Consider the following 13,795-nt stretch of genomic DNA (forward strand, 5'->3'; position numbering starts at 1 on the left):
TGCACAGGCTAGCTTACAATATTATGTATCATTAAATTGTTGATTGCAGTTTTATTATTGATGTATATAATTTATGCTTCTATGCACGTAATTGGTATGTAATTGATTATGATTATGTTATGATTCCTCATTGGAATTTAATTGCCCACGGTTGGAGGTTTAGCGATCAGGACACACTCGTGACTTCTCTGCATTAGTGGGTCTGTGTAGGCGTGTTACACAAACACAAGACAACCCAGGATCAGTGCTTTAGGCAAGGAAAAAACCACGTTTGCCAATGTGTGAGTTTCTCTCTCTCTTCCCCCGTTGGATCTGAAATAGATGTTATGTTTACAAAGAGTACACTTTCCACCATGTGTCTGTCAAAGGCAGGGACACCGCTCTCTGCTGCCTTGGGTGTTAGCGAGGGGCTCAGCCTGAGCCGGGGCGGGGCTGGGGGCGGGGCCGGGGGCGGGGCCTGGGGAAACGGGCACTGCCTTCCAGCACGGTGGCTCGGAGTCCAGGGCGAGCGTCCCCTGGGAGCCACGCACGGTGGCTCGGAGTCCAGGGCGAGCGTCCCCTGGGAGCCACGCAGACGCTCCACCAGCTCTCAGGAACCTGCGGAGAGTGACATTGGGAATTTGGCCTGCACACTGGCTCACGCGGACACTGAGAGCGCGCTTTCCCCAGCCCAGAGCCACGGGAGGAAGCGCTGCTACACGCGGGACCTCCGGAAAGCCGGAGCCCTGTGGCACCTCCAGCAGATTCGGGCCTGAGACTGTGCCTCTGCGCACCCGTGTCTCCCACGCACCCCAGCGCGCCCCCAAGGGCTCCGATGGTTGGGGGTCCGCACAGAAACCGGAGCTCGGAAGCCGAGCAAAGTAAATCTCGCCCGTGTTAGCACAGACGGCCTATCATCCGCAACGAGCACATTCGCCATATGTCAGCGCAGCCTCGGAACACGAGCGCGGCTTCCATCCTTTGCTTCGCTGGGCCGTTTATTCTCCTACTTCCAAGACAGGAGCGGCTGGAGCACTGGAACAGACAGCGGAGAAGGATCGTCCGGGCCTGCTCTGGTCCCAGATCACGTCGAGGGGCTTCCCAAGCAAATCCACGTTCCCGCTCGGGATCTCTGTCTTCAGGGACCAAATTAGAAGTGAACTCGGGGGCCTCAAGGAGCCACTCGGATCTCAGACGTGATGACAGAGCCGTGAGACGACACGCCCCCACTGCTCAGTCGTCAAGGGCCCAAGCGCACCCCGTTTCTGGGTCACTCACAGCACCAACACCCACGGCCCCCCGACAACCGTCCTTGCGTGGGCCGCACCCCACACGCCGGCTCGCTCACGGGGCTCTGTGTGGAGGGCGTTGGCGTTTACCATCGCAGTGCCAAGGACCGAGCGCAGGAAACTCGAACGCTGACTGTGCCGGCCACAGCGCGGCCCAGACTGAAGACAGCGATGAGGGCACACCACCCCACCCCGACCTGCCCGCAAGGCCACGACGTCCGTCCTCACGCCTTCAGTCTAGCGCTTCCTTTACTAAGCGTCGCTGCGTGGTCAAGCTGAAAAGGAGTCCGAGAAGCAGCCCTACGAAACTGGCATCTCCGCGGCACCTGCTGGAAACAGAGAGGAGACCAAAGGATGGGGGGTGGGGGGCAGGCGGGGAGCGGCTGGTGACGCCAGCGAGCACGCCCTGTCCTGGCTACAGCCCAGTGCTGCTCACCGCACCTGTGCGGTGAGCGTAATTACACGCAGCACACCGTGCCCGTGTGATGCTGGCGGGCGTCGGGGTCAGAACGTTCCAGAGTAGCCGCCGTGCGGTGAACGCTGAGAGAGCAACCCGGACAGAGGAGGTGTCCTACAGACCCCAAACGTGAGGATGCTGAACCGGTCGGCGCCTTTAACGACGCGATGATGAAGTTTTGCCCGATGATGATTTCAATGCGAACAAGGCTCGGGCCTGAATAATAGGGCCCACGCAAAGGCTGCTGGGGGGTGACCCGGCCCCCGGGTTGCACAAAAGAAACCTCTGAAGCGGCATTGTGTCCGCTGCAGCGCTGAGAGGTCAGATTAGGTGGGAGAGCAGAAAGGAAGCGCACTCGCCACTGCCAGCGGGGTCCCGAGGACAATGCAGGGCAAACAAACCCGGAAAGGTCAAACCTGCCATTCACTAAATGTGCAAAAGGGAAATTTTGATTTTTTTTAAATAAAAGGTAATTTGATCCATCATGGCTGAATGTTACACTGGAAGATGCCCCTTGGCCATGATGTAAGCACAATAGCGCTTCCAGGGACAATGTCCACGGAGCCCCGAGGGTCTGGGCACACATATTGATTGCATCTGAGCTAATAAACCTGCAACAATGAAGCCCGCTAATCAGGGGCCCCGGCCGACGCGGCAGCCTGCCCTCCCGAGAACTATCAATGACCCCGTTTTTACTTATGGGCGATTTCTTTATTCATATGCTCAGCCCCCCAACATGGCTCCAACAAAGGAGCTCCTCCGGTCCTTTAGGATCTGTCAGTCAAGATTCCGGTCGAGCTGGACCTGTGGAAGCTTGCTGATCGGTTTATGAAGCCAGAGAGAGAGAGAAGACACACAGGTCCACGCGAGCTGTGAGCCCCCCACCCCACAAACAAAGAGAAAACGCAGCGAACCCCAGCGTCCGGGTCCTGCCGCCGGGCGTGAGTTTTAGGCCATCGTTTCCCGCCGTTGAGCTGCTTTGCACCTCAGACTCCTGCTCTTTAACCAGTAAGCCAGGGCGCCTGCTCCGTAACCGACACCCATCCAGCCGTGGCCAACGGCCAAACCACTTTTTGAACCTGCGGCAGTAGCGGCAGGCGGCCTTTGCCAGGTTGTTTGGCCTTGAGGACCTGCTACGTCAGCAGGGTGCTGGCTTCCTCGCTCTGCACTCCCGGGTTTGCTGGGACAGCACCCACTTCCTGAGGCCCGTGAGTCGGCTAAGCCAGCGGCACCGACATCCCAGCTCGCGGTCACCCCGTGGGCGCCGGGCAGAAGCAGGCCCGCATTTCTGCACTTCCCGCAAACGGAAACAGCGTTTTGACACAAGCTGCGACTTTCTCTCACTGTAGGTCAGCTTCCTGCCACGCAAGTGGCCACAAGAAATGTGTCCCTAAACACAGGTCGGCTCGATCTCCGCTGGGCGACTGTGTGCTGTGAGTCAGACGGAAACCGGGCCTACCGAGTTGGAACCCACAATCCGCAAACACTGTGGACTTGGCCTCGGAGACCTGTGTGTGTGCCCAGACGGCACGACTGGTCCTTTGCTGTCGTTTGCACGCTGAGTTCTCTGTGCTATGAGATCTTACGGTCTACTAAAACAAAACGTCCTTGCGTTCGTGGACAAAATGTCTCCAGGCCTTCAAGCGCCTCAGCCTGAATATATGTGGACACTGCACATCTACGCTTTTATTTTTCTTTAAGAACCTGGGAATTATCAATGTCACACCCGCCTTATTGGAGCCGGCACTGTGGCACAGCAGGTTAAGCCACCACCTTCGATGGTGTATGGGCGCCAGTTCACGCACCAGCTACCCTACCTCTTATCCAGCTTCCTGCTAACGGCCTGGGGAAGCAGAAGATGGCCCGGGTGCTTGGGTCCCTGCACCCACGTGGGAGACCCTTATGGAGCTGCTGACTCCTGGTTTGGCTTGGCGCAGCAGGGACCCTCGTGGTCATTTGTGGAATGAATCAGTGGATGGACGATCTCTCTTTCTCTCTCCCCTGCTTCTCTGTACCTTGCCTTTCAAATAAACAAGTAAATTTCCCCATGTACTTTATTATCTCCTGTAATTGCCCTTATTTACACAGCTTGTTAGGAGGTCCAGCAGCCAGGACCAGCGCTGCCTCGCCCGCCCGGCCATCCTCCTTCCAGCTGAGGTGTGGGGGCTGGCTCTCCTCCCCACCCTGCCCCTTGCTTTGAGGAGACGTGTGGCTGCCCCTGTTTTCACCTCGGATGCCCCAGCCACCACACAGCCGGGCTCGGAGGCTTCTCTGTTTCCGTGTGTAAAGACCAAGCACACGGTCTCAAAACAACACTGAAGCCCCTGGCTCACGGGGGAAGGAAGCGGCTGTACCCAGGCCTGTCTGTGGTTGCTGTCACCACTGAAGTGTTGCAGGTGACAGGCGTCGTCCTTGTTGTCAGCCTCCTGCCAGACCTGCCCCTCCCCCCACCGTGTTCCTTCACCTTCTAATTTTTCAACTTTCGGAGGAAGTAGTTGGGGCCAAGATGACCTAGCGTTTCTTGCTATGCTGCAAACAGCCCTGGAGTGACCGACTCCTCTGCAGGGTGGAGGTGGGAGGTGCTGGTGTCCGTGCGAGGCCACCAGCCATGCAGGAGGCAGAGTGGCAGGTGCAGCGGACTAGAAGGTGGGGTGATCCTGGCACTCTCCCAGCCTCACTGAGCCTCAGCATGGCTGTCGCTGAGCTAGGGGCTGGGGGCTCGGCTCCCTGCGCTGGTGCAGAGCCCAGAGCTAGTGACCAAAGCTTCCCACGGAGCCCTCAGGCAAACTCCACAGCCGCCATTGCAGCAAAGTCGTCTTGAATGCGCCATCTTGAAGACGGTCTTACGGAGAGCAGGCAGCAAAGGAAAGAATGGCTCTTGTGTTGGTCGCCCCCCCCAGTCAATCTGCCTGTCACGTGCAGAGGCCCCCCTGCTCCCCCAGCCCATCGCACATGGAAGGCGCAGGAGCAGAAGGAAGCCCAGTGCTCCGGGAGGTCACAGTCGGGGCCTCCCCACACAGTGAGAAGACGGGGCCCAGGGATCCTCGCAAGCAGGCAGCCCTAGCGCAGGGCGGATCTCTTACCAACCTAGCGGGCTTCGTCCATGCACTGTCGGTCGGCGTTGAATGGCTGGAGATTTCTGAGATGCACACAGAAGGGAAACGCGTTCGCTTTCTGCTCTGCGCAACAGACATGAAGCAGAGGTGAGGCGATCGGGCGCACGTGTGCAATGTGGGACAAGGATGCCACTGAAGGGGTGGGGCTGAGCGCACGCAGCCGCAGTCCCCGGAACTCTCCCTCTGCCTGCGCGGGCACTGCGGGGGGGGGGGGGCTTCATTGCTTGCAGTCCCTCCCCCCTCCCCCCTCTCCTCTCCCTTTCAGGATATCTCTGACGGGATCGCAGCAGGAAATTACTTGTGCTTGTCAGCTGATTGTGCCGTGAAGAGACCGGCGAGGCGAAGAGCCAAAGATCTCTATTCCGGCCCAGGAAGATTGAAAGCAGCGTCCTGGAACGCCGCCCTGACCTCCTTCCCGACCTTGACCCTGAGCTCGTGCCCTCCCGCTGAGAGCGAGATGAAGCGCACACCCGGGGAGCTGATCAAACCAGCCTTGACCATCAGCCCAAGGCGCCCCGCCCCCACCGGCTCTGCCACCCTTCCAGGGAGGTGTAGGTGCTGCCTGCGCACGACTCAGCAGCTCTGGGCCCCGGGCCCGGCCCTGGCCCTGCCCGGCTCTCTTTGGCGTTGTGCGTAGCCGGTGCTCCTCTCCCCTGGGACCTAGGGAGCCCTGTCCTGGAGTAAAATAGAGGTCAGGCCCCCTACCCTGTTTGCAGCAGGGACAGACACAGAAGTACGAGGCGGGCAGAGAGCTGAGTGCCGCCACGGCCAGCCATGTGGCACCCACATTCCTCAGAAGGCGTGCGGAGGGGCCCTGCGGAAATGGTGGGGGCTTTGGGGTTCACGCAGTTGCCATGGGCTGGGGTCGCTGAAGCCACACGGGGCAGGGCACCCCTCCCCCAGCCAGAGCGCCCCAGCTGCTGCCTGCACAGAGCTCCCTCTGCGGACCCCACGGATGGCCCTGGCCCAGGGCAGGGGAGGGCCCTCGGCCTCCTGGCAGGGCTGGGGCTCAGTTTAGGGAACGAGACAGATTGTGCACGCCGAGTGCCCTTTCGTTACAGAAACCATCCACTTACGTACCCTCAAATAAACAAGTGATGTCACTTATACAATTCTCACGGGACACAGAGAAGTAGGAACTTCAGCAGGAGGCCCTGGAGTGACGGCCGACGACCTCACAAGGCCCAGTGGTGGCACGGGGCAGGCCGCGGGGGTGTGGTTCCCAGCTGGGCCCCCGAACTTCAGCCATCCACACCTGCACTTCTGAGCGAGTGCCCAGAGCTGCATGGCGCCCACGCATCCTGCAGGCTGTATCCCCGCTGACCTGCACGCCTCCGCTCCACGAGCCCACACCCCAGAGCTTGAAGCAAGCCAGGACTTGGCTGACCAGGGGTCCCAGGGCTCCCTGCTGGGCCAGGCCATTCTGGGCAAAGTCCTCGGGGCTGGTGCCCTGGGCGTGGGCGACAGTGCGAGCCCGGACATGGCTTCTGGGGCTGGCCCCTGTGCAGGGAGCCATAGGGAGTGAACCCAGGGGGGCTGGGCTACCGAGGCGCCATTCACAATCCGGGCCTCGCGCAGGGGCCACGGCTCCGGCCGCTGCAGGAACACAGGGCTGCCGGCTTCCGCGGTGATTTATTTGCACGCCCCTGCTCTGATACCCCACACCACTGCCTGCCCATCAGCCCCACGAAGCCTAGAGCCCTGCCGGTCCCCTTCGTCGACTCACAAGCCAGAGCCCTACCGGCAGTGCCCTCCGCGCCCAGCTGCGTGTTCTTAGCACCACACGTGCTGAGCTGCCTGCCAGGCCCTGCTGCACCTTGGCTGCTCGGTGGAGCCAGGGGTGGTGAGGTCCCACCCGATGCCAGCACCGTAACATCCGCTGGCTCTGAGAGTCACCCGCACAGCCCCGAGCCTCCCAGCTCCCAGGGCCCTGGGGCTCCCCCCTGCTCTGCCTCAGGAAGGAACTCGGCAGAGAAGGTGTGGGAAGACAGCCTGTGTCCCCAGGAAACCACAGCCGGATCTCAGCACCCCCCCCAAGAGCCAGGTGAGCCCTGTAGCCTCAGGCCAGCCCCCCACCTTTCCCCCGTCTTCTAAGAGCCAGGTGAGCCCATAGCCTCAGGCCAGCTCCCCCCTTCTAAGAGCCAGGTGAGCCCCGTAGCCTCAGGCCAGCGCCCCACCCCGCTGTGCTCTCTGCCCCCACCGTCCCAGGATGCCCTGCGTCTCTGACCCGGAAGCCATGCTGAGTCCCCCCAGCATCTCTGCAATGGTTACTCTCTCAGTCCAGGGAACCCTCCCTGAACACCGTTCTAGCCACGCCCACGTTCTCACCTCAGCCCACGAGGAACCCTCGGAAGGGACTCGGACCTGGAGTCCACTGTGTTCCCAGCAGGACACGGCGCTGCCGGCTGCCGCCCGCACCTGGGGAGCTCACGCCCACGGCCGGCGGGCCAGGCTTCCTCTCACAGCCCCGGCCCGCGCACTCAACAACCAGCCGGCTCTTCCTTAAAAAAAAAAAAAAAAAAAAGGATTGATCTATTCACTTATGGATTTGAAAGGCAGATGACAGAAAAAAGAAGGGGGGGGGGGCGCGAGCACTTCATGCTGGTTCACTCCCCTCAGGCCTGAACTGCGGGGGCTGGGCCGGGCTGAAGCCAGGAGCCAGGAGCTCCATCAACTGCTGCCTTTTAGGGGTGTTAGCAGGAATCTGGAACAGGAGTGGGGGGGGCACTGTGGTGCAGTGGGTAAAGCCACAGCCTGCAGTGCTGGCTGCTCCACTTCGATCCAGCTCTCTGCTACGGCCTAGGAAAGCAGTAGAAGATGGCCCAAGTGCTTAGGTTCCTGCACCTGCCTGGGAGACCCAGAAGAAGCTCCTGGCTCCCGGCTTCGGCCTGGCCAGGCTCCAGCTGTTGGGGCCATTTGGGGGGGGGGGTGAACCAGCAGATGGAAGATCTCTCTTTCTGTAACTCTGCCTTTCAAATAAATCTTAAAAAAGAAAAATAGAAGAAGTGGGGCTGGGACTCCGTCCCAGGTGCTGCAGGACGGGATTCAGGCATCCCAAGCAGCACTCAACCCCCCGCCACCACTCCCCAGGCGTCCCTGAGACCCTGGTTCCTGCGGTGCCGGTGCCGCGAAGGGCTCCTCTGCTCCGCTTGTTTCCAGTCCCCGGAACCGCAGCCCACCGCGCAGCCCCGCCCCGCCTCCCTCTCTGCTGGCGCTGCCTCCGCAGCCTGCTCCTCCCATCTGGGGCTCTGAGAAACTGCGGATCTGCATTCCCTCTGCAGACTCAGTCATTCCGCCAGCCAGGACTGCCCCAGGCCAGGACGTCCTAGTGCATACAGGGCCAGGCTCGCTCCGATGGGCTCCACGCCCCGCCCTCACCGCCTGCCCGTCCTGTCCCGCGGGATGGGAAAGTGAGGCAGCAGGCCTTGCCCGCCCTGTGGGAGAAGCTCACTGTTGCAGCCACGGGGTGGGCTGCAGGTCTCAGAACTTCACTGGGTATCAGACCCAGTGCATCTCAGCTCATGACTGACATGTCAGATCCCTGGGACCAGAACCAAGGGAGGGGAGGGGGCAAATAAGGAGACGACAGCCATCCCAGAGGCCGGAGCTTTCCACGGGGCTGCGGATGGGCCCTGGTGGCCTAGACCTTGGCCTTTAATAAGTTACAGTGACAGTGAGGGACGCAGCTAGTGTCCCATGCGGGGAACGGGCCAGACCTCATCCCCACATAAAACTCCCTCGGTGGGTCCACTAAAGGAAAACAGCACAAAAGGGAGCCGTCCAGATAGTCGCCTGCCTGAGCCCTGGGTGTGAGTGAGGGGGAGAGACAAAGGAGGGAGGAAGGGGGGAGGGAGGGAGGGAGGAAGGGGAGGGAGGAGGGAGGCAGGGGAGAAAGGAAGGAGGGAGGGAGGGAGGGAGGAGGGAGGGGAGAGGGAGGAGGGAGGGAGGGGGAGGGGAGGGGAGAGGGAGGAGGGAGGGGAGAGGGAGGAGGGAGGGGAGAGGGAGGAGGGAGGGAGGGAGGGGGGGGAGGGAGAAGGGAGGAAGGGGAGGGAGGAGGTAGGAAGGGAGGAGGGAGGAGGGAGGAGGGAGGAAGGGGCAGAGAAGGGAGGAGGGAGAGAGGGGGCAGAGAAGGAAGGAGGGAGGGAGGGGGAGGGGAGGGAGGGGGAGGGGGAGGGGAGGGGAGGGAGGAGGGAGGGCGCACGGCCATGCCTGCGCAGGCCTGCTCCCAGCATGGTCTGGAAGGCACCTTGACACCCTGCAGGGACCTGCATTAGACAGACCCACAGGTGATGCCTCCATGACTAAAACTCCTAACACAACAGGTGCACACTCGCCTGCACGTGTGAGAAAGCGGACATGGTAGCCAGACCAGGCCCTGGTGAGTGACTCAGAGTCAGAACACGCGCCTCTCTCAGGAGAAAAGGAGGCAAGAGTGTGATTTCCGTAAAAAGACCACAGCAGGCTGGAGAGCGGCGACGCCTCGGAAGTCCCCAGCCGTGTTAGACACTAACTCAGATCACAGCGGGTCTCAGAGAGGAGAAACAAAGAAAAGTCCTCAGTGAGCTGCACCCTAGGAAAACCTCGGAAAAATGCCAAGGAAAGACCAAGGTAGGAAGCAACGGCTCTGGAAGCCGACCCCTGGCTAGCAGCCCTGGGAACAGAAGAACAGAGAGGAGAGAGGAGAAGCCGCCACAGCCCAGCGGGAGCTCGGCAGAGCTGCCTCTGAGCCCTGGCCGTCCCGCAGGGCACTCCCGGGAACGAGGGGCCTGGAGGGAGCAGGGCGGCCAGGACAGCAGCCGGGCTTGGAGCAGGCGCCTCACGGGATGACGGCGCCTGTGCCACGGGCACCAGGTTGCCAACAGGAGAAGGAACTCAACACACACTTGCCAATCACCGTGGAATGAGAGAGTTAAGGTGGCCCAACCACGAAAAGGAAGTCACCGGGAAACCATCAGCTGGGTCAGCAGAATTAAGTGCCATGGCCACAGCCACAGCCACAGCCACGCTCACGGGCAAAATCACTGAAGAGCGAGGCCTTCCAGTGTGTGCAGCATCCGGTCACTCGGGCACAGGTGCACCTGCAGGCCTCAGAGGCTTAGCCCAGCTTCATGAACACGGAACAAGCAGATGAGCAAAGTTTCAAAAGAAAAGGAGCCAGGCTGGCTACAGTAGCATCGGTCAACACGGGCCTCATCTCAGACCCGAGATGCACGAGGCTCCGTTTGGAAATAAAGCTCCCACGAGGACACAGCCATCGGCTAGGGCAGCCAGAGGTGTAGACACCCAGCTCCCATGCCAGAGCACCTGGATGCAAACCCTGGCTCCCGCTCCAACCCAGCTCCCTGCTCATGCGGGCCCTGGGGGGCTGCAGGGATGACACAACCTGTTGGCCTCCTGCCACCCACCTGGGAGTCCTGGATGCAGCTCCTGGCTTCCAGTGCAGGCCTGGCCCAGCCGTGGCCGTGTGGGCATCTGGGGAGTGAATGCCTGTATAGGGGTTCTCTCCTTGTCTCTATCTAGCCTGCGTCTTACTCTGTCTCTCAAATCAATAAATACAAAATAAATTAATCAGTTAAAGACTATACTAATTTTAAACATATCCCTCTAAGTTTTTTCTTTTTCTTTTTTTTCTATTTCTATTTTTTTATTTTCCCCTCTAAGTTTTTTTAAAAAAATTTACTTGAAAGGCAGAGAGAGAGAGAGAGAGAGAGAGAGAGAGGTGTATTCCTCTGGTTCACTCCCCAGATGGCCACAACAGCCGGAGCTATGTTGATCTGAAGCCAGGAGCCAGGAGCTTCCTCTGGGTCTCCCACACAGGTGCAGGGGTGCATGGACTTGGGCCATCTTCTACTGTTTTCCCAGGGCATAATAGAGAGCTGGATTGGAAGTGGAGCAGCCGAGACTCGAAATGACACCCATATGGGATGCTGGCACTGAAGGCCAAGGCTTTACCCGATGCGCCACAGTGCCAGCCCCTCCCTCTAACTTTTAAATAGTGACATTCTTAAAACAAAAACCCAAATTGAGCAAAAAGAATCCACAAAAATAATGTGCACAGTGCAAGATTAGCAAGCTCGAGACAGCCGCCAGCACTGTGACCCCCGACCCCGGGGAGACGCGTTCTTGCCACACACAGATGGGACCCCCATAGAAATCCGTCCGACGTCATGCTGTCACCCAGCAAGCTTTATAGACTGACGCTAACGACACAGAGGACATCCTGCGTCCCAACACAGGAGGAGCACTAATCAATGACTAAGAGCAAGGCAAGTAATGATTAAACATGCTTAGGAAAAGCTAAAACTCGTAATTTTAAACACAGAGCTGCAGACATGTTGAGGTGGTCAGAAAGAAACCCGAGTGGCAAAAGGGAAACTACTTGGAATGGAAACGAACGTCCCGCCCGTCAGAGCCTGAACTCGCGTGAGAGTCACACAAGCAGCTCTGAACGCGGCCCCAGGCAATGAAAGGACATGGTGGGGAAGTTACCGGCCCGGGAGCCGTGCCCCCGGCGGGGAGGGACCACCCGGTGAACCCCTGCTGGAGTGGCCTCAGGAGAGGGAGGCCAGGCGTAGCCCCGGGCCAGTCCAGGAGTGAACCCGTGGTTTACACCCCGCTGGGGCGGGTTCCGGAGTGGCTTCATCAGTGTTCTGGGGAATATAAAATGACGGATCATTTGTGAACTTGTTTTTTTCATGAAGCTGAAACTAACGATGCAATTGATAGAAGAAAAATTCTGGGATGCCCGAAAGTTATGACAAAGGGGGATTTGTGAATGGGGCACAAGATAGGGTAAACCAGGCGTTTTTTACATTCTGCAAACTGGTAGAGGATTTTTAAACATTTATAATTAATGAAGAGGAATTGCTGAACCGTCAGCCTCAGGGATCAGAGATAGCCGAGTGAAGACTCCTGCCAGGGTCTCTGTTCAAAACTGACAGGGATCCGAGCCGATGCCGTAAGACAAGAAAATTAAAAGTTTATGATTGCTTACCTAGTAAAACCAACATATCTTATGGATTAATTAATAAAATCAATAAGATAGCTTAGAAACAACACAAAATAACACCAACATGCAGCTGTCATTTGTAGTCCTATATTGCAACGTAAATTGAAAATGTTACTATTTAAAATGACTATGAAATGAGACACTTAGAGTAACATAATACAACACAATACTCCCATACAGCCTATAGAACCCATAGGTTCTAACCTATAGCAACCTATAGAATTTAACTGAGAAAAAAGACAAGGACAGACGGCTATTACAGAAATGGTCACCCAAAGACCTTGTTTTTCTCAGATTCGTTTATAGGGCGTTGAAATTCCAACTTTTGAGGATTGAAAGCGGGCAAGCTTATTCGGAAATTACATATTAACAAAGGATCAAAGGTGTCCAACATTTCTTCTCTGAAAAATGAAAGCGTGCCACTGCACCCTGAGGAAGGACAGGTAAGACAACTGGCCCAGTACGCAGCCGGGAAGACGTGGGGGTCCCACCTCACAGCCGGCGAGTTCCAGGGCGAGTGGGGGACAAGGAGGAAGCTCCAAGACACAGTCTCTGCAGAGCTCCTGACCAAGGCGGCGCGCATGCAGACTGCAGGGCCAAGGCGCTGGGGTCACTGCCATGAGCCCGGGGAAGGCCCTGCTGGGGCCCGGCACCGTGGTGCAGCAGGTAAAGCCGCCGCCTGCCGTGCCGGCATCCCATATGAGCGCCAGTTCCAGTCCTGGCTGCTCTACTTCCGATCCAGCTCTCTGCTATGGCCTGGGAAAGCAGTAGAAGATGGCCCAAGTCCTTGGGCCCCTGCATCTGCATGGGAGACCCAGAGGAAGCTCCTGGCTCCTGGCTTCATGGCCAATTTTGGGGAGTGAACAAGCAGATGGAAGATTTTCTGCGCTCTCTCCCTCCCTCTCTGTAACTCTGCCTTTAAAATAAACAAACTTCCCCCCAAAAAACAAAAAGAAAAGAGGTGCTCAATGGCTTTGCAGACAGCAAAAGGGAAAATGGGAAATTCTGCCTCACGGCTCCCACACAGCGACCTCTGACAGAAGCCCCAGGAGCCCCCGGGAGCCACGCCCAGCTGGCTGCCGTGTGGGGGCTCAGACCTGGGAACAGGTGCCTCCTCGGGCTCAGAGAGCTGCCTGCCCTGCGACCCGGAGCTCCCTCCTCCCTCCTCCGTCTGTACCACCTCGGGAGGCTGTGGGACACGCCCCCAGAGGACACGCCCCCACAGGACACGCCCCACAGGACACGCCCCACAGGACACGACCCACAGGACACGCCCCACAGGACACCCACGCACACAAGACATGCCCCAGAGGACACACCCCACAAGACACGCCCCATAGGACACGCCCCACAGGACACGCCCCATAGGACACGCCCCCAAAGGACACAAGAAGACAAGTCCCACAGGGCAAACCCCTCACAGCACTCCCCCTCCACAGGACTCCCCCTCCACAGATTACGTCCCCACAGGACACACCTCCACAGGAACACTCTCCTCAGACACGTCCTCCCCAGGACACACACCCCAGAGGACACGCCCCCCAGAGGACACGCCCCCCACAGGGCACGCCCCACAAGACACGCCCCAGACACACCCCACAGGGCACCCACGCACACAAGACATGCCCCACAGGACACACCCCACAGGGCACCCACGCACATAAGACATGCCCCACAGGACACGCCCCACAGGGCACGCCCCACAGGACACCCACGCACACAAGAACGTCCCACATGACACTCCCCCACAACATGCCCTCCTCAGGACACACTCCAAAGGCCACAAACAGGCCACGCCCCCACAGGACACACCCCACAGGACACGCCCCACAGGACACACCCCCACAGGACACGCCCCCACAGGAACGCCCCACAGGACACACCCACAGGACACGCCCCCACAGGACACGCCCCCACAGGACACATCCCACAGGACACGCCCCAC

This window comes from Oryctolagus cuniculus, chromosome 10, assembly GCF_964237555.1.
Source record: "Oryctolagus cuniculus chromosome 10, mOryCun1.1, whole genome shotgun sequence".
NCBI classification, from domain to species: domain Eukaryota; kingdom Metazoa; phylum Chordata; class Mammalia; order Lagomorpha; family Leporidae; genus Oryctolagus; species Oryctolagus cuniculus.